The following is a 19627-nucleotide window of genomic DNA, read 5'->3' as shown; positions in this document are numbered from 1 at the left end:
CCAACCTGTATTGATTTCCCCCCAGGACTCAACGGCAACCTCTGTTCCAGCATTGACACTTCTGGTTGGATCTTCATAGGAATTCCACTTCAAGGTAGAACCGCTTTATTCCCGTAGTTCTATATACCATATACCTGCAAGTTAACTGAGGACTGTAAGTCAACTGCATGCTAGTTCCTTGTCAGTCAGGGCTAATTCCCACAGATTAAAGAAGGAAATCCTTAGAGTCCCCAAGGTCTTAAAATCCTACTGTTAGAGAAGAGCATTTTGTTTCTTCCTAAATCATCTGTCAAGAGAAAACAAAAAAAAAAAGATTGGCCCATTCATTATTATTGTCTGCACCAAAAGTATCAGAGGAGACGAATTAAGACCAGCACTTTCTGACTGTGAATTAGTTGCCAGACCACCTACTACCAATGCCATGCATGTTTACCCTGATTAACTCAATGATCACACGGTTACCTGATGACAGTAACAAATGCACAACAACAGATCCCTCCTCTCTGCTGTTCTGGTGTCCTTATGCAACTGCTCTCCAGGGAATTCTGATCCCTGTTCTCTGAACAGGATGTTTTGCAACTCTGTGACAAATGGTCAGAGACAGAAACTGTAGATCATTCTTTTGTTCTTCACCACTAAATAAATATTTTTCCCTAAATTCAGAGCAGTATTTCCCCTCATGATTCTCTGATGTCTGTAGACGAAGGCTTGTTCCTAAAGTCTATGGGCATCATTTGGCAGGGGTATCCATTCTCTTACTTGAACAGAAGCCTGAGCTCTCCCTTTTAGGCTTTGTCCACACCTTCCCCACTTTTTCACCTTCAGTTCTTCCCCTCCTCCAATTCCATTTTTCCCTCAGAAAACAGAGAAAACTTAAATTATCATCGAGAGCTTCCAAGAAAAAGATGCCCACCTCAAATACACACACACAAACTGAAAACAGCTCATCAAACATACCTGCCAGAGAACCAGCAGGAGAGAATTATCCACTTTGCTCCAAAGAATCTTTTTCTCCATTCTGGATAAAGGGTGAGTTTCAATGCACTTTTATCAGCCTTTACAAAAAAACCCACCAACTAGTATGACTCCAGGGCTACCCTTTTGTTTCCACCTTTGGATCACAGTGTTAATTTACTTTTTCTCCTCTGAATAAGTGTGAATGTTTAGCATAAGGGTCTTAAAATACAACCAAGAGTTCACAGTTCTGCAATTCTGAGTCTCTACTAATATTAGACTCTTGAGGATTAAAGAAAAAAGACTTCACCATGAGTTAAACACAACAGCAGCATTGCCAGTTTTTACAATGCTGAGGCACATACAATAAGCAAGCAGGGAGCAAATAATTACCTTCCTAGTGCCAATGAGCTTATTGTGCATGTGGGTGGAGCAGACTGACTTGAGCTATGAGGAGCAGGAAGGATGCAGGCATCTGGCTTCTCCATTGCGCCCATGGCAAATCACAGAACACTGAATATCCAGATTTTCTGTTTCTTTTCTGAAGTTAGCAGTGGCAGTATTTGCTTCATTAAATGCTCTGCATAGCTGTTATTTATTTGCTGTTGAAAACTCTCCATCATTTGGATATATATAATGCAGTAGAAGAAATGTACAATGTGTATATAAAATACTTTTCTTCCCATTTCTTATCCAGTTGAGGAAGGAAGATTGTAACCACTCAATGCCTTCAACTTCACCTCTTAGAATCATTTTTATGTTAATGCGTTATTATGTGATAGACTTTGAGCAAGGGTCAAGTAGCTCTTAGAAGCAGACACATTGTGCAGTATTGTGAAAGTTAATGGAAACATATTTAAAGTACATTGAAAAGAACAAAGGTGGATTAAGAATACTTTTAAGTATTCCCCAAATTCATTTTTATGTTGATTCAGTTCTTACAGGAAACAGGGTAAAACATTACAGAAGGACCTGTGGGTTTTTTATGAATTATACAGAAAAGACCAATATGATTAACAATCTAGTCTAAAATCTTTTGCAGATAAACCCCTTATCCCTTTTCCATCTCCATATGTTGCTCTGTACTCCATTCCTAATTTTTATGCTGAAGTATTCCAGAGCTGGATGAAACACCTCCAGAAAAAAGCACAGCAGTCCACACCGTCAGTGTTTGACTGAATCAGATGAGTGTTAGGAACAATTGCTTCTATGGTTAAGAAAAACTTCTCTCCATATGCATATGCTGAGCCTAGCAAAGGAGTAAGAGGAAGGAAGGCTCTCCTTATGCTTTGATGATTTTCTGAACTGAAACCTCAATATCTGCAACCGCTACATAGCTTGTGCTAACAGAGAATGATTGTTCAGAAACACCCTTGTTAGGTCCTTTTAGATGAGACGACAAAAGGAACGAAGAAACCTGTGCTGATGCTCTACCAGCGGTGTTTGTTTTCACCATCCATTTGCCCTTATTTTTGTCTTCCCTCATCAATGTATGTATGAAGCCACTTGTACAAATTTACTTGCAGAACCACTATGCTGTCGTCTTCAAACCTCTCCTTCACTCTCCTTCTGTAATTGCCAAATGCAAGGGGATACATGGAGAAGAGAGTTTTGTAATATAGGGGGTTTTACCCATATTTATATTTTATCATGAAAACATAATTAAAAATATGGTCCAGATCTCAACAATGCCTTTTTCTGTCTCCCTTCTAAATGCTGATTATGCTCACATAATTTTTCCTCATTAAAATAGCTCCCTTGCTTTAAACTCAATAATTTCTTATCCCTATTGCCTCCTTTCCTTCCAGCTCTCCTGTACTTTCCCTTCCTGTTAACTCTTCTTTCTCCATGCCTTGTATATTTGCACCAATCCTTTGACAAGCTCCAAGTCTCTGTGATACACCTCTGTTCCTCCTTCCTTGCCATTCCCCAACTTTCCAGCTACTGCCTTTACTTCCTCTGTGCCTACTCCCACCAATTCCTACTCCTCACTCTTTTCTCCTCCTGTCTCTGGTGCACCTCTTCCCTCTTGCAACCTCTTCTTTCTCTACTGTGCTATTTCCTCATGTACTTGGGTGATCATATCACTTTTTCCTTCCATCCTCCTCTCTGTGTCATCCTCTTGGCTGTCCCTACTTCCTTTCTCATGCTTTCTTCCCCTCATTGACTCTTCTCAGGGGCTCTTGGAGGACCTCTCTCAGTGCTGAGGTCTCAGCAGTCGCATCCTGAATTCAGTGGAATTCACTTCTACCCTGCTGTCATTTCCTTTTTCTCTCCACTGGTACACCACTTCCCAAACATTATCATGCAATAATCAGCTTTTAAAAAAGGTATAGAATTTCAAACTTCACTGTCAACTGTCTGTTAGCTTTTCAACACCCATATTTTTCCACAGACATACAATACACCATCCTTCAGAGCATGCTGTTCACATACATATTTCATTGCTGGTGCACTTACACCTCTTGTGATTCATATCCACCAGGCAGAAGTACCTACTGAGACTAAACTCCTGTCACAACAGTGCCAGCATCTGGAAGAAGCCCCGATGTGACTAAGGGAGATCAGGTAGCCCACACCCCTTTTTTCAGCACAGATTCCAACTGTTTTGACACTCCGGCAAAACCGATACAGAGAGCTCATCCTGAAGAGCTGTAACTGCTGGGTAGGACACTCAGATTTACTCCTGGAATCAATATCATGCTTCGTTCCCTTCTACTTATCCAGACTGGATCAGATGAGATCTTGATTTAAGGGAAGTAATGCTCACAGTCTAGCTTGGTGAAAACATACTGGTTGAAAATGGACTCCAGGACAATGCTCTGTAAGCACATGAAGTCATTGCTGTGCAGCCGCTCTGCAGCTCTCAGGAATGGGAACAGTTCTGTAAGAAACCAGAGGGCCTGCTGAGCTCTGACCAACCTCTGTCCTGTCCCCAGTGTTCTCCACTAGCCACCTGCTCACAGCAGCAGAATGCTTTAGAAGACCATGTGTTGAAAGACATCCAGGGGAAAAAAAAGAAGAAAAATAAAAAAGAAAAACCACCCAGCAGTGAAAGATCCTAGGTATATTGTTTACTCCTTGGTGGTGTTCAGGCTTTTCACTGCCAGCAATCTGGTTTTGCTATGGGAACAGTGCAAGAAAAAAAGACACAATTGGTGTTGGATGCCAAGTTCAAGCGTGCAGCTGATTGGGGGTGCCTCCTATCCCACCTCCTTCCTCTCCAAATAAAAAAAAAATAACGGGAAGAGTAAGGAATAACCCATGAGTAGACCATGCTCTGAGCACAAGGTGAATCAAGGCTGAAAACAGTGCTCTTGCAGAAACAAATGTATTTCCTAAGGGATACGTACAGGGAAACAAGGGCCCTGGGAAGGATTATGGTCCCTAGTACCTCCTGCTCAACAAGTCTGAGTATATGCCTCAGGTAAATCTAATAATAATCTTGGAATGGAGTTAGTCCAGGGCACAATGATAATCACTTCAATGCCCTCAATATGCAGTTCAAAACAGAGGAATTTATCTAAATAATGTACTTGCTAGACTTGGTTGTATCTATAATGACCTTGACATTAGCAGGTCAACATCCAACACAGAATAGTAAAACCAGCTCAGCTACAAAATAATACAGATGATCCTGCAAATTTCTCTGCTGCTCGGATCATCTGTTACATGGTGTGTCTGATAGCAGATTAAGAATAATGACAAATCATATCCAATAAACTCAAAATGTGAAACACTGGAATTATTCTGCATTCTTGCTTATAATTTTAATATCAACTTTTAATATCAAATATCAGATTGTTACCAATCTTCATATAATGAGACAGCAGCTCATTAATGAAGAAAAACTGAGATTTTGTTTGCATTGTACTGAATTACAATTATCCAGAAATAAATATTCTATTGTTATACATTCAGAAGGAAACATAATTTTGATGTAAACTTGACAACTTAAACCCCATTTCTTACCTTGCACCCTTTCAGAAAAAAATGTCACATTTACCTTTTTGAATCACAGAGGTACACTTAATTGTCAAACAGAAGCCTTAGCATTCAAGTGAATTTTCTCATCTGAGATCATTCTGTGATCTATACCCAATTATTACTTTCAAGAGAGAACAGCACTTCATTTTATGATTTATACAAGTTAGAAAGCCAACATTCACATTCAGTGCAACTAAACTCCATTGATCTTAAATAAGAATAATATTAAAAAAGCTAGGATCCTGCTGAATATAATGATACAAATAGGAAATAATGCTTATATCAAGGAAGTATGAACATAGATCCATTCCTGACAGAAGCACTCATTTCTAAGTGTCTGCATACATTTTGTAAGAGAGAGGGAAGGAAGATTTTAATCTCCTTAAAACAACAAAAAATTCTCACAACAGTAAAGTGATTTATGAGCATTTTCTTTGCAAAGCAACATGTCAGAGCACAGTTCAGCTGGTTTTGCCTAAGGACATTTATTTATGCTGGGGAGATAAACTATTTGGGTAATCCAGAAAAAAATAAAACAACTTCTCCACTCAAATAGGTTAAGTAATGAAAAATTTCAATTAGGAAGTGAATTTTCAGGATGATAAACACTAAAGTAGCACACTTCACCAAAGATCTACATATAATTTTGACTATAGCAGAACTTAAATTAGATCACGTGTTACTTTAAGTTGTTAAACTTGATTATGCCAATCTTCTTCCTTTTCTATGAAGTGCCACGTTCCCATTCTAGAATATGGCATGACAAAGGCAGGTTTTTGCTCCTGTCCCTGTCCCCTGGGAATTACCTTCATCATATTGGTACCTGTGAGCACAGTTTAAACAGAAAACTTCCTTCTTACACACATAGGTAAACACCTCTGCAACAGTTGCTGTCATTACAGGCAGCTAACTTTTATTCAGCTTAAAAAAACAAAAGGAAAGTGTTTCCTTTCCCTTGCAAGAGCAATCAACCTTGCCCAGTGATGATATGCTGCCTTACTGGCTCCACCAAAAACTTTGGCTGTTTTGACTGCATGATTTATATTACCTATTGCCAGTTAACTTGCTCATAGCTTTGCTGTTCGTTACCTGGAACCCATCACATTTTCTTCCACAGTGCTGTTTTATGGACCACTCGGTTTCACAAATCAAAGACAGTCACAGTGAAGAATGAAAGTTGACTTTTTTCCCCCTAGAGAATAACAAGTTCTCTTTGGGAAGATTCAAAACTTCGGTCTTCGCCACATAAAATTGTGGTGATCAAAACAGACAGAAACAGTATGCAGCAAAGGAAAATGAGATCAAAACCAGGACACAAATAGCTTGCCAGGCTTGAAAAGAGGAAGCCACTGTGAGCCTGGTGGGGGTAATATGTATGTATCCCCTGAGACCTGACCACGACTCATATGTTGACTCTTCTGCTTTGTTTAAAGACCAGCTGAAAGTCTGCAGAAATTCAGTCTTCCTTCTTTGCCTGTGTCTGTATGTATGTACTAATTTGCAGATCCTAATATGCAGCAGGAATTGGTTTATGAAAGCTGATGTGCAAACAACTTGGCACTCTCCCCATTCCTCACTGCCATCCCCTCCAAAAGAAAAGGAAAAAATTAAAAGAAAAAGAGAAACGAGAGAGAAAAGAAAGAGCGAGGAGTACAAGAAGTGCAGACAGTGAAAAAAAGAAACCTCTAAGAATTTCTTATTTGCAAAGGAATGCAGCATCCCTATGTTGGGATCTTGAAAAAATCCTCTGATTACCATTAACTTTCAATGTACCTCTTTTAATTTGGTCAAAATGCCACTTGTAAATCTAAGGTACTACTGAAAAATAGTCACAGCAATTATAACAACACTAATAAGGAGGATGGAGATCTTTTTAAACCATGAACAAATTTTGATTTTGCTCTAAAATTAACTTGTGCAGAATGAGAACGTTTTGTAATACTTATGTTTGTTGTTTACTTCCTCTATTCAGCTTTCTGGATGCAACTTACAAGAGGAAAGAATGAGCCACTGTCTTGTCTTGGGATGAGCCCTCGTGTATAGTTATATGTAATCATATAAACAGGCACCGATAGGAACTTGGGGGCAGGTGCTTTTCAGGGGACAAGGACAGCAACATCCGCCAAGTAACAATGAAATCTCTATTCTGGGATTAAATACAATGTGAGAAAGAAATATGCTTAAGAAAAGGAAAGGCAGAGACAGCCTTGGTAAGATAGTGCCCCTCCAAGAGAAAGGCACCCTGACAACCCTCTTGAGGACTTGAGAAAGAACCAAGAGTGACTCTGTGGCTCCTGAAGGTTTGCTAAGACAGCATTTTAACTCAGGAATTTTATTCCCCTACAGCCACTAAATGCTCACTCTTTTGAGAAAATCCATATGGCCTAGAGAAAATTAATGCCTGTTGCTGAAAATTTCTCTGAAAATAGAATATCTCTATTTCAGAGCTCATTTAGTTTTACCTCCCAGGAGACCATGAGATAAGTAAGTCTGCCTCAGCCTTTAGGACCACCTTCCCCCCTTCAGCACCAAATAAACCCAGGGCTTAGGGCAGGGATAAACTGTGGCCAGGATGGGTTAAGTAGGTTTTTTCAGGAAGGCTTCAAAAAGGCTAGATCCTGGGGAAAAATCTCATTTGTACAAATGACTGACAAATCAATGTCACAAATGTTAATACAGAATCCAGATTCCAAGATACATTTTACCCTGAAATATTAAACTGAAAGAAATGGTTTTCTGATGTATAATTATTGCTCCGTTCTTGAAAATTCGCAGTTTTGAAGACCTTGCAAAGACTCATAAAGCTAAAAAGGAGACAAACTATGTAGCTATTTATGCCACCTATTTACTTACAAAAGTAATAAATTCTGTGTACCTTGCGCAAAGAGCCAAAAAAGCACACAGACACTTACTTCCATGAACAGAAACCCTGAATACAATACCTTTTTCATCTCTCTGGCCAAAACCCAACTCTGCACCTGGTGGCCCCATTACTTGTGTTCCTCGCTTTCAGGGCAGCACGCTCTGTACCAGTCCTACCTCTCAGGCTAGAATTTCATAGCTCTTGTAATACCCCGCGCACCTGTCCCGAGCAGACTCAACAGCTTGCAACCGGCACATGATGCAACCTTAGGGCCTCTTACAATTGACAGCTCCAAAGGAGATGCTCGAAATTCACACCATGCGTTTCTTTAGTCTCTTAACACAAAGATGACGTCTATTTTGCTTAAATCTGAACAGTGTTTTAATAAGAATTTGGAGGTATTTAGTACCCTGCGTTTTTGGAGGCCAGTTAATAAGGATCAGCAGAATTGATTCAGCAGGCTGCAAGGGAAGTACAGAACTTGAAGGTAATTTTCCTTGCTTCTATTCATATACAAACCAGCAAGCATTAATATCCCACACAGGCTGGGGGATTACAGACACTTGCAGGGCAGATTTCTTCCTTTGCTTTTATGTTCAGTATAAAAGAGGCTTTAGAAGCTTCAGCACCGATTCCAAAACATACTGACACACACACCCCTCCCCCCCCCCCCCCCCCCCCCATGTGCATGGTACAGATTACGGAAGAGCTCCTTGTACAAAAACTTCATCTGCATTTTGGAATATCTTTCCTTTGCACAATACAATCCTGAAACTGCTGCAGGACATTACAGCCACAAAAACCTTTTACCTGGACCTCCTGCACCAACTCATTTGCTAATGTCTCCTGTTAACTGATCTAAGCCTGGCCTCAATCTTCTTTTAATGAAAGAGAAGCAATAGGATTCTTTAACAGCTATTATTAGCTCTTAGTACCTGTCTCCAGAAAACAAAACAAAACAGAGCCTTTAATTCCCCGGGCTTTCCTACAGGCCCAATAAAGACTTTTCAAGACAATCAGCATATGTAAAGAATTCAAGATCCCTGAAAAACGATGTGGTGTACAGGCATTCCTTCAGTTCAGTACCTGCACTAGGGAAGAATCTTAGATGAACAAAAAAGAAAAAAAAAGTGCAATTATTTAAACCTTTACACCTAAGAAAACAAAAATTTAACTCCCGTAACTTACCTGAGGCTTTTGGATGGCCATCTGATTTTCACTAGGGCAGGATTTTTGCACTAGCTTAAAATTCTATATGCAACATGAGCACTTTTTGGTTGTCCATAATCTTCACATTATGTAATTAATGCTATTATCTTACTACAGGCTAAAATATTGCATTGTCTTCTAGAGTTAAGAATTTCATGGCCATTAATCCCTGCAGGGCAGACAAAACACAGGGCTGTACTCAGCACAGTGTTTGTTTTGGAGCACAGGATGGGTCTGCTGCAGTTTATCAAAGGCATGGAAAGAGGCCGATAGCAGGGACAGGACCAGTCTGCTTCCATTTCTGAAAATGAACGTTGATCTCCTTATGTCTGTATTTTTTCAAATATGAAAGGAATTGGCTTTTTTTTTTTTTTTTTTTTTTTAAATTGGTGAAAATAAGCTTTTAGGTCAAATATTTGTTAAAAGATGGCCTAAAATATTTGATAACTCTGAAAAACGGTAACATATGTGATTGCTTTCCTAACTGGATAATTTGATAATATAACTATTACAGGGTAATTGATAACATGTAAATGGATTATGCGCTTAAAGTTCAGGCTGCTGTGTTGGTTAGATAAACTAGTTACATGCACTTCCAGTACAGCACAGTTTGTGATTTCAGTTTGATTTTACTCTTATTCATTTTGCAGCCTGAATAATTTAGAGAAAGAGTGATTCACAGCTAAATTCACAAAGAACTTTGAAATATGTAGGAATGCATCTATTTTAAGATCTAAAGAGAGAAAAAATAACATGCAACATTTTTTTGCAATATTAATTTAGGTTTATTTTTCCCCAACTTCATTCGCAGTAAGTTATTAAACCCCTACTTTTATATTTGCCTGATTATATAAAGGCAAACAAGGAGCTTTTCCATAAGCAATCCTTCAGTCCTAAAAGAGGGACATTATTTTTACATAGAACCAATTTATTCTTGCAGAAAAACATGTTTTATAGATATATTAATACCTACTGCTTATAGTTTACACTGTGAATCATCAACGATTTTCACCTAGCTGTCTCTTGGTTAAACACCGATTAAAACCAGAATCTGGAATGAGGCTGGCTGTATCTTACTGTCTCAGTTTTCAATGTCTTTTTTACATTACTGAAAGCTGCTGAGGAGGAAGGGTTGGTTCTGTTCTCTCTGAAATAATTTCTAAATTAACCCCCATACCCCCCAAGAAGGATGATTTATATAAGAATAAATAGTAAAACCTTACTTTATCCAAGTCATCTAAAGTTTTTGCATTTCCATATCAAAATGCATATAGGCAGCAACACAAAGACAAGTCCTACGATTTTTGTCGTATTTCTTCTCTACACTCCCTTCCTGTTGCAGTACTGTATACACATTCAGATGCGTTTATCAGTAACACATTTTAAATACTATGGGTTTATTGTTACTTATAATAAACTATAAATGTATACATAATACATGAAACTTGTTTCTCACTTTTTACTAAAAAAATTACAGTTCTTTTTGCTGCAGCGCTTTCAGTATTATTAACTCAGTATTCTCATTCCTAAACTTGTTTACCTATGAATGTTAGAAGTACCACAACATGCATGGTAGTAGGTAAGTTATTTAATTGCCTTGGATATTTAATAGCATTTGTTTGTGTTCATTACTACTGAGGGTATTTTTCTAGCTGAAGTTGCTTTACAAATAATTCAAAATGCAAAAACTTGGAACAATACAAAACAAACTAAAAAAGGTGTATTTGGTTCACACATTTCTCTTGATGACAGATAAAGTATGCTTTTAAAGGAAGTCTCCATCTACCCACTCCTTTTTTGCAGAAGTTGCCAAAGAACTTTTCCCTCTGATATCTGGGAAAAATAACAAGCTTCACAGTGTGGCAAGAAAATGAACAAATCAGGCTCAGTTTGCAGAAGAAACCCTTCTATGATTTAAGAAATACTGCAAAATACTATCTCTGTAGCCCTTTCAATTTAAGGCAAACAAACTTTTCCTTGCTTAACTCAACGGATTGCCAGAAAAATTGGTCCTCTATGTTATATTTCTCTAATCCACTTGTCTCATTTTAAGGAAACACAGACTTGAGATTCATCCAGAAAGCACCAATCCACCACAGAAAATCACAAAGCAGCAGTGTCCAGCTCCATATATCCAACTCCCTTTCACAATTGGAAGGATTAGTTCTGTTTCTCAACAAGCTCAGTTCAAAGCGTATCTCTAATAAAATATGCTGCAGATTAGTGGTGTTGAGCTGATGTAGGTGAGGTCTCTGGAAAGGTAGGTTTGAAACATAACAAAACAAACAAGGGAAAAAAGAAAAATCCCTACAGAGCACAGCCAAACTTCCAGGCAGACAACTGACCAAATTTCCTTACCAGAAAGCTACTTTATAAATATCAATACCTCCTCACTTCTTGAGGAAGTTCAAGCTCTTGTGGTTCATCAACAACAGCAAATAAAATCTGAACACCTACCAGGATGTCTTCATTAGCACTATGTGCTTAGTGCAGGTTGGCGAGTTTTTAACATGGACTGTTCTATGTGAACTCCTCTGCAGTTTAGTTTTTCAGTTTTACACTTCTAGACACTAAAAATAATTTCTACTTCTATGCGATCTCCAATAACAACATTCACTGCCAATAGTTTTCTGCTTTTTTCACAATCCAAAAAAGGTAGGTGATCAAAATGCTATATGCTGAAATGAAACTAATACTGGAAAAGTGTTTTATTACAATTCCTGCTTTTACCTCCTTACCAAACTTGCTGAGACAGTACCAGTTTCATTTTCAGTCCCTAAGAAGAAAAAAGTGATGAAAAAAAGTGTGTGTGTGTGTGCGCGCGTGTGCATGCGTGCATGTGTGTGTCTGTGTGTGTGTCCTCAGAAGTTTCTAGTCCAAAGCCCCTGCTCAGGGAGGTGAGGTCCCCACCAAACAATCCTACAATCTTCAAAGGTGGACATCCAGTGCCTAACTGCCCTTGTGGTGAACTGAGAGGGATTTTTTTTTTTGTCATCAGATCTAGTAGGATCGGATTTGTTTTGTTTTATGACCACGAAGAGTCCTAATGAAGGTTCTTGCAAATCTGTATGCTAACAAATAGTTGTTAAACTCTATTATACATTACTTAAGGTAATGGTTAGTTTTCTATTAATGAAACCTTGACATTATCTATGTTTAATCTTACAAATGACATCTACATCCATGGTCTCAAAACACAAGACACAAATTAATTTCATTCCACTGAGGCAGAAACACGTCTCATCCCAGTTTTTCAATGATGAAAATGAAACTTACTGTAATTTAGTGAGCAGGAGAGAATTATCTTTGGCAATCACCTGGGAAATTCAGAACAGACAGGAAATCTACTAAATATCTGTGCATTAGCCTGGTATGTTGTTGTAGCTGACAATTAACATAAGGAGCTAATGTTAAGATGCAAGTGTGAAAATGACTGCACTCTTTGTAAACCAAACTGCTTCCAGACCCTTTTATCCAACTATCACCAGCTACCTTAAGATGGCAAATATTAGAGCATTCCTAAAAAAAATTTACAGATATTCATAAAATATAACTGGAGGTTCACATGGCACATGACCACATGCTGGTCATAAAAGGTGACTCAGCTTTTGCAATGAACTGAGTTAAAAATAGAAAAATTCCATGATTCATATTAGGTCTAAATGGGAGACTATGTCTGCTCCCAGTGGGTTAAATCCAAATTGTTCGTAACACGCATTTTTTGCTACTCGCAAAACTGAAAAGGTGACAAGGAACAGCAGTAAGTGAGAAACTGGGAGAAAGCAAATACAGAAAGAAAATGTGAAATTGGGCAATGCAAAAAAGCCAAGGTAACACACAACAAATTGACTCAAACACTTGCTTATTCCACCCTCAAATCTGGCTTTCTTTCACCTGTTTAAATACGTAGCACCTACAGTACACTTCCCCCAAGAATGATTTTCATACAGGAACACCTGAAACAATCATTCTAAATAAAACATGTCCTGCTTTGTTTGTGCATCATTTAGTTTCATATACTTCAGGGAAAATTGCAAAAGTAGAGTCACTCTGCCAGGTGACAGCTTGCCAGTGAAAATAATTGGCATCATGCTTTGAGGTACACGGTGTATGAGGCACACGGTACTCCATCATGTGTTAATAGGTAAGGCTAACAATCAAGCCAGTCTAATGCTGTCAGACCTCCAGGTCAAAATATTACCATTCCTACTAAAACAGAAGATCTGGAGCTGAATGCTAAGTAATACATTTATTATGATCAAATATGTTTATTGTGATTTCTGGTGCGCATGAAAAAGGCTAACTCTTAATGCTAGCTTTCATGCTTATGCTATTTTGCCCTAGAGCTAACAAATGTTTTCAAGCCACACAGAGAGTTTAAGCATGGGGTAAAGACATCTAACTGTCTTTGCACATTCGTGCATAAAAAGACTATGCAAAAGCTAGTATAAAGTGTAACTTGATTTTGTAGAAAATTCCCAAATGTTCACAATGTTTTAAAAATATAAGCTGTGTTGTACATTAACGCACACTATCTTTCTAGTTTTCAAAACACTACCTAGTAATGTATCCTAAAGCAAATGCTACAGTGTAAGTTAGTATAAGTTCTACATTTTTCCCATCCATGCAGCAGTTCACACACAATTTTCTTCACAGTGGCAGAATCATAGTAAGAGCAATTAACAAGCAGGCTGCCTGGTGCTAGATTATTAACACACTCCTGCAGTAAAAATACCCAACACTTCTAGATTTACTAACAGCTCACAGGCAACCTATTGCTAAGTATGCAAACCCAAATAAAGAGAGAGAATTCAGAAACAGCATTATCTAGAAAGCAAAAGAGTGATCCAGCTAAAAAGCAGTTTGAAGATGAAAATTGGCTAACTATGATGATTAGCATTCTTCCAAGCCAAGCTACCAACATGTACTCAAACAAGGAGATTAAGCTGATTTTCCAGAAGGTACTGAGGAAAGACAACAGCTGCCAAATTCCAATTATTTATCCATCATTTATTGATGTGACCTTCCCTTTTATTTCACAGTAGCTCAGTTTCTCTTGGAGCCTTTGGCTAAGAACAGCACCCAATGCTTTTTTGAATATCAGCCACTCTTCTTTGTCTACAGACTTGATGACAGCTCCAAGGAACTCCAATATGGTTGCAAGGAAGGACCCACCTTCAAAAAATGAGCTTGGCAACCTGCTGAAACTTTTCCGTAGTGATACAGATGCAAAATACTCATTCCCGTTTTCCATTCTGGTCTTATTTCCTCCAACTATTCCTTTTGTGCCTATATTACTCATCTTACAAGGTCTGTGGTCACCTTTTTCCACCTGGCCTGCTTGCAAAAGAATTTATTAGTTCTCATGCCTTCTTCAAATTGTTCTTCCAGTTCTTCATTGGCATGTCTTACTGTTTAACCTGCCTGGTATTGATCTTTTTTCTTTGCTTGGACACAGCTTCAGCTTTCTGAAGACCTCTTGTATTTCTAGCAACTATCCATTCCCTGCTTCTAGACAGGAAAGATTTCTTTTGGACTTTCTCATATCTCTTCTGATAGTTAGCATGTTCGGGACATGCCATATGATACCTTCAAATTGTATCCATGCTGTCTGCAAGAAATTGAGGGTTGTTTCTAAAGTTGTTCCCTTTTATTAGGTACAATACTATCATATATACATATACATTTGTCTTTGGTTATTTCTCTAAACAACTTTTCTAGTTTCAGCTACCGAGGCACCATTGCATTTTTTCTGTATCTGTTTTTACACATATTTAGTGGAGTTCTTGCTTCTCTTCAGAAACAGGGAGCTTAGCTTTTTTCCCTTGTCTCTGGTAGAAACAATATTCATCACAGATGCCATTAAATTTACTCAAAAATAGACAGCTTAGTTCTTAGAAGACATGCAGTCAGTACATCTGCAATACAGAGAATAAAACCTGCATTCAGATTATATAGTGTTTTTAGTGGACTGTACCAGCACTATTGAAAAATGTTTCAAAGTCCAGACTCTAGTGCTTGCATTCAAGAATATTATGGAGATAGTAAAAACAATGCATTTAGAACACTAGCTTAGTAAATTAAAGAGCATAAGAAACCTTTGTGTGTTTGCAGGATGTTTCCTCTTATTAATGAATTCATGTTTTTTGACAGGTAATGTACGAACATAAATAAGAAATAAATATTGATTAAAAGCTTCTTTTCAACATGCTGTCAGTAGCTGAGGTTTACATAACCAAATTTAAACAAAGACTAAAATTTCAACTAATAGGTTTTAGAGAAAAGATCCTTTTATTCTCCCATTTGTAATTTAGTCCGGGCTCACAATGTGTTTCCATTTGTATTTATCCACAGTTCGCCTGCTTATGTGCATAGGAATTGGGTAAGAGGAACAACTGCAATGTATTTCAAAAGTTGTGTCGAATACCATGTTATGTGGTTCAACATATCTACGTTCACCCCTGGTAGACGAGAACACATTGCAGTTGTTGATGAGTACAAATTCATGGAGTAAAGGCAAGTTCTGCTCTCTCACCCAGACACTACCACTCACTCCCATCCCAAACTGATCATTTGGATCTATAGGTAACCAGTGACACCCTGCAGGGTGGAGGAGCCAATGCACTGGGAAGGGTAGGCCCCCTCATGCTTATCACTGGGTGAATGTAGCAAAAGGTGTTTCATGTCTCTGAGTCTTCCAGTGTAAAACCCTAGACTTAATGGAATCATGTGTTAAAGAGGGCAACTTGCCAAGATTTGAAATTTCCAATCCTAATTTGCCATGTCCTCTCAAGGTGCCAGTTTAGTCCAGCTCAATAAGAGTTTGCTCTCCATGTCTGCTTCATTCTTGGCCTCACAGCTGTTCCCATCAGTGTGATGATTGCTAACTGAAGTGCTGGCAGAAGCCCAGTCAGGAACAAGGTAACAACAATCACATCTCATTTTTCATAATTAACCGAAATGCTATACAAGGGTAACAAATTCTCACCATTATAAAGATCTCAATGACTGAAAGCAGTAACTTAGAAACTGCATATTCAATTATTTTCTTTTACTTAAGATTAATATCTAAAATAATGTTAGAAAACCATTTAGAGACAGAGGTTTTAACATTTTTTTAAATAAAGTTATAAAATTAAAGTAAAATTATAACACAAACGCAATTAAAGGAAATAGTTAAAATAATAGAAGATATTCATTCACTGAGAATTTAAATGAAGTTTGTCAAAGACAATATTAAAACCCAGCACCTTCTTATACCTTATTCAAAAGGATCAGTACCATCCACAAGAGCCAAATCTCAGTGTCATTAAATAATTCTTTATAAATTAATTAAAATATTTGAAATGTGCAAAGGCAAAGAATTCTGCCTTTACAATATCGCCACACTTACAAAAAGTCCAGGGCCAAGTAATAAGAAACAGCTTTGTCCCTATTAATTCAGACATTTCTCCAGAAAATTATTCTGCTCTTACTTGTACAGAATAATGTTCTGCACGTTACTGACACAGCCCATGAATAGAGCCATTCTCCACCCCACGTGGTTTTTTTCCCCTTTTCTTTTTCACTCTGTCAAGCAATGCCTTATTCTTTACAAATCCTGTTTCACAGTTCTGCCAAGAATATAGCTATTATTTCCATCAGCTGAAATTTAAATTTTGCCAGGCAGCAACTCCACAGCAAGTTGCCAGTGCAATGGAAGATGTGAGAAGCCCTGGTCAGAGGAATGAGAAGAACAGTACTGTGCAAGCAGCGTGTATTTTAACATTCATAGCAGTGGTATCTAAAATTTAAACCTAGATCGCATGACTTAAATTTTTCTGTAAGCAAATTAACATTTAGTTCCATCTTTGTTTAATATAAAAAGGATGTATTTTACTACTATTCAAAAAGCTTTTTTCTTTGTGCTCATATAATAAGGTCATTCCAAAAAAAAGAGATAGTTACACCTTGTAAACATAAAAGTTAAAAAAGCAAGGAATATGTTTGTGCTATGGAATATTTTGGGATGATAATATTTTGCTGCTCTGTACTTTCTTGTGAGAGCTTATGAACTCAGACTAATGCTTTTCTTTTTTGCATTTTTACCCTTATCCTGTTTTAAGTGGCTACACAATTAAATGCAGGGCTGCTTAAGTGGTGGAGTATTTTGATGCATAGATTCGTCATGTTGTCTACCATAGTTCAGTAGTAGACTAGTCGTATTTGGTCTCTAGCCAAATAACCAACGAAGTAACTCTCAGACTACACATTAGTTGACAAAAAGAGAATCTTCCTGGTTAAACTATTTGTCATATACTCATTGATCTCCCCTAGAGCAACCATAGGTATTTCTTAATCACAGAAAGTGCTGAAAGGGCCAAAGTTCAGAAGTGAGATACAGGCAGGTTAGAAATGAGAAGCACAGAAAAATTCATAAAGTTGGTAAAGACATGTCCTTAAACAGGCAAGCAGTACAAATGGCCTACCACACAGCACATTAATACGCATCTTCTACCACAGCCTTTCATGCGTGACGATTTTTCAGTAATAGAATTTTGCCTCCCAAGCTGATTATATGCATTTCTGTCACCGACTCCAGCTCATCTCCTCGCCCTCACTACTAATTGGTTTTCATGCCCAAAACACATAGACAGACTTTCTTCTCATCTTATCCCACTACTTGTCATCTCCACATAACTTTCTCGAAATAGTGAGGCAACTAATTCTCATCAATCCACTTCCTGCATTTCAGCACCTTTTCTGTTTCACCCTACTGCAAGGTGCTTTAAAAAGATTTCAGACAGCTGTGGCTGAGTTTTTTCATAGTCGGACTCCCCAAAACTTCAATCAAGGTGTTTGTGCTTTGCTGTACCACTGTAATACGGTAATGCCATTCCGAAACACATGGGCCCAATCCACAGGAATCAAAGTATGTTCTTACAGAACACGTTTTACACTTCCAGGATAATGTTTCACCATTTACTGCCTTATCTCACTGTATACAGCTTGAAGATATTCTTTGTTTTATCCTTGCTAGAAGGAAGAGCACTGCACAGATAGCTTGAGCTGTATTTTTCATTTATTACCCCAACTGGACTATTTTTTGTTCTTCTGTGGCATTCTCTTCTGTATTACTGTATTTATGATGATTAAATCTCACTACATAGACCGTCAGGAACAGCCCAAAAGCTCAGATTATCCAAATAATTTTAAACATACTCTCACTGTGACTTTCTATTTGTACCTCTGTCAATTAAGTATCAACAGAAAATTTACATTACTTTGAAACCAGTCATGATATCAAGTCATTCAGAGAAGCAGCAGAAGCATCCCTGGTGAGATGATGTTCTACCACCGCTAAATATGTCCCTGTTTAATCAAAAGAAGTACTTAATTATTTCATTACTATACTTCTTATCTTGCACTACTTCACAATGTTCAGTCCTTGATACTTTCCTAATTGAATTTCTAACCAGTGTAACAGCTTTCCCACCTATCACATGTACAGGGGTCAAGCTTTGAGTTACTTTATTGAATTGTTCCTTGCTATAATCCCAATTTTCTACCTAACAAATCCTCTCATTTTTCAAATTAGAATTATTTTGTAGATTCTACTGCTAACAACATGTTCATTGCCCTACAACACAAAAGATACATCTAAGCTATAGCTTGAAGATGCTTGGTAAAGATAGAGAACTTGTATATACTACGTTTATTTGCATCAATTGCTCTATTAAAACATAAATGCAGGAACAGACACAGCAGCTCAGAGAAATTTTATCTCCTTTACTCACCTCTGCTTTCTCAATCTCACTGATAACTGAGAAATACAGGGAGGACCTGACTCTTCCTTGGTGCCAAGGGCCAAACCCATTGTTTGGAGATCAGCAGGGCTGAGCTCTCTGAATGAGTGTTGCTCTTTCATAAGTGCTGTGATTTCTGATGCAAGCCATTTTACGGTCCCACAAGCGTCTCCAAATCTGGCCCAGGCTCCAACAAAGACCACCTCTCTCTCCTGTGACACACTACCGGCTGTAGGTATGTTAAGGTCTGCAGCTGTTTTGCCCTCTCCATAGCCCCTAGGAGGAGCTTTCCTAGCATCACTTCACCTCCTCCTGCTTTCAAACAGCTAGTAGTGAAAACCCCTCTGGCAATTTTAAGCTAGTGTGCCCACTGAGAGCACCAAGAGGCCAAACAAACCTAAAAATCAGATGAATTTGATAAAGGGACTCAAACTTTTCATTACATTTGATGGGAACCTCCAGTTTCTATTTTTTGGTTGTATATTTCTGTCTGCACCAAACATCACTAGGTGGAAATGGATTTTTTTTTTGCTTTACAGTGAAGACTGAAGTGTCTCCTACTTAGAATAAAACAAACACTTAACTGTGTAGCCCTCTATAAATCTAGTAGAAAACTACAGGCACTAAGCAAATAAATAAAATATAAATAAGATGAAAAAAGTGCTTTAAAAATTGCTATGATTTCCCTTAAAATAGAAACTGTCCATCCTAAACAGCTACAGAATGTATATAACTCTTGCTACTATTTCAGCGCTCAATACTTGTTACATTCATATCATAACATCCACTCTCAAGGAAAAAGCCTTTTCCACAGATTCAAAGAGGGATT

At 38.0% G+C, this 19627-nt stretch overlaps 1 protein-coding gene and 1 long non-coding RNA gene across 3 annotated transcripts in view; one reads left to right on the top strand and one right to left on the bottom strand.

Annotated features, from left to right (window-relative positions):
- PCDH15 (protocadherin related 15) overlaps positions 1–19627 on the bottom strand; it is an 878455-nt gene that overhangs the window by 479816 nt on the left and 379012 nt on the right. Inside the window, exon 1 of one of the 2 annotated variants that reach the window (XM_080401544.1) lies at positions 6–16171. The exons of the other annotated variant lie outside the window; for it this stretch is intronic. The gene's annotated coding sequence lies outside the window, so the exon portion shown is untranslated. Of the gene's footprint in view, positions 1–5; positions 16172–19627 lie in introns of those variants that run through there. 2 annotated transcript variants of the gene reach the window in all.
- The window catches only part of LOC308069477, a 302542-nt gene that overhangs the window by 185703 nt on the left and 97212 nt on the right, over positions 1–19627 (top strand). The gene's annotated exons all lie outside the window — the stretch shown is intronic.

The sequence above is a fragment of the Falco punctatus genome (genome assembly GCF_963210335.1).
Source record: "Falco punctatus genome assembly, chromosome: 9".
In the NCBI taxonomy this organism is placed as follows: domain Eukaryota; kingdom Metazoa; phylum Chordata; class Aves; order Falconiformes; family Falconidae; genus Falco; species Falco punctatus.
This window is presented reverse-complemented; position numbering and strand designations above follow the sequence as displayed.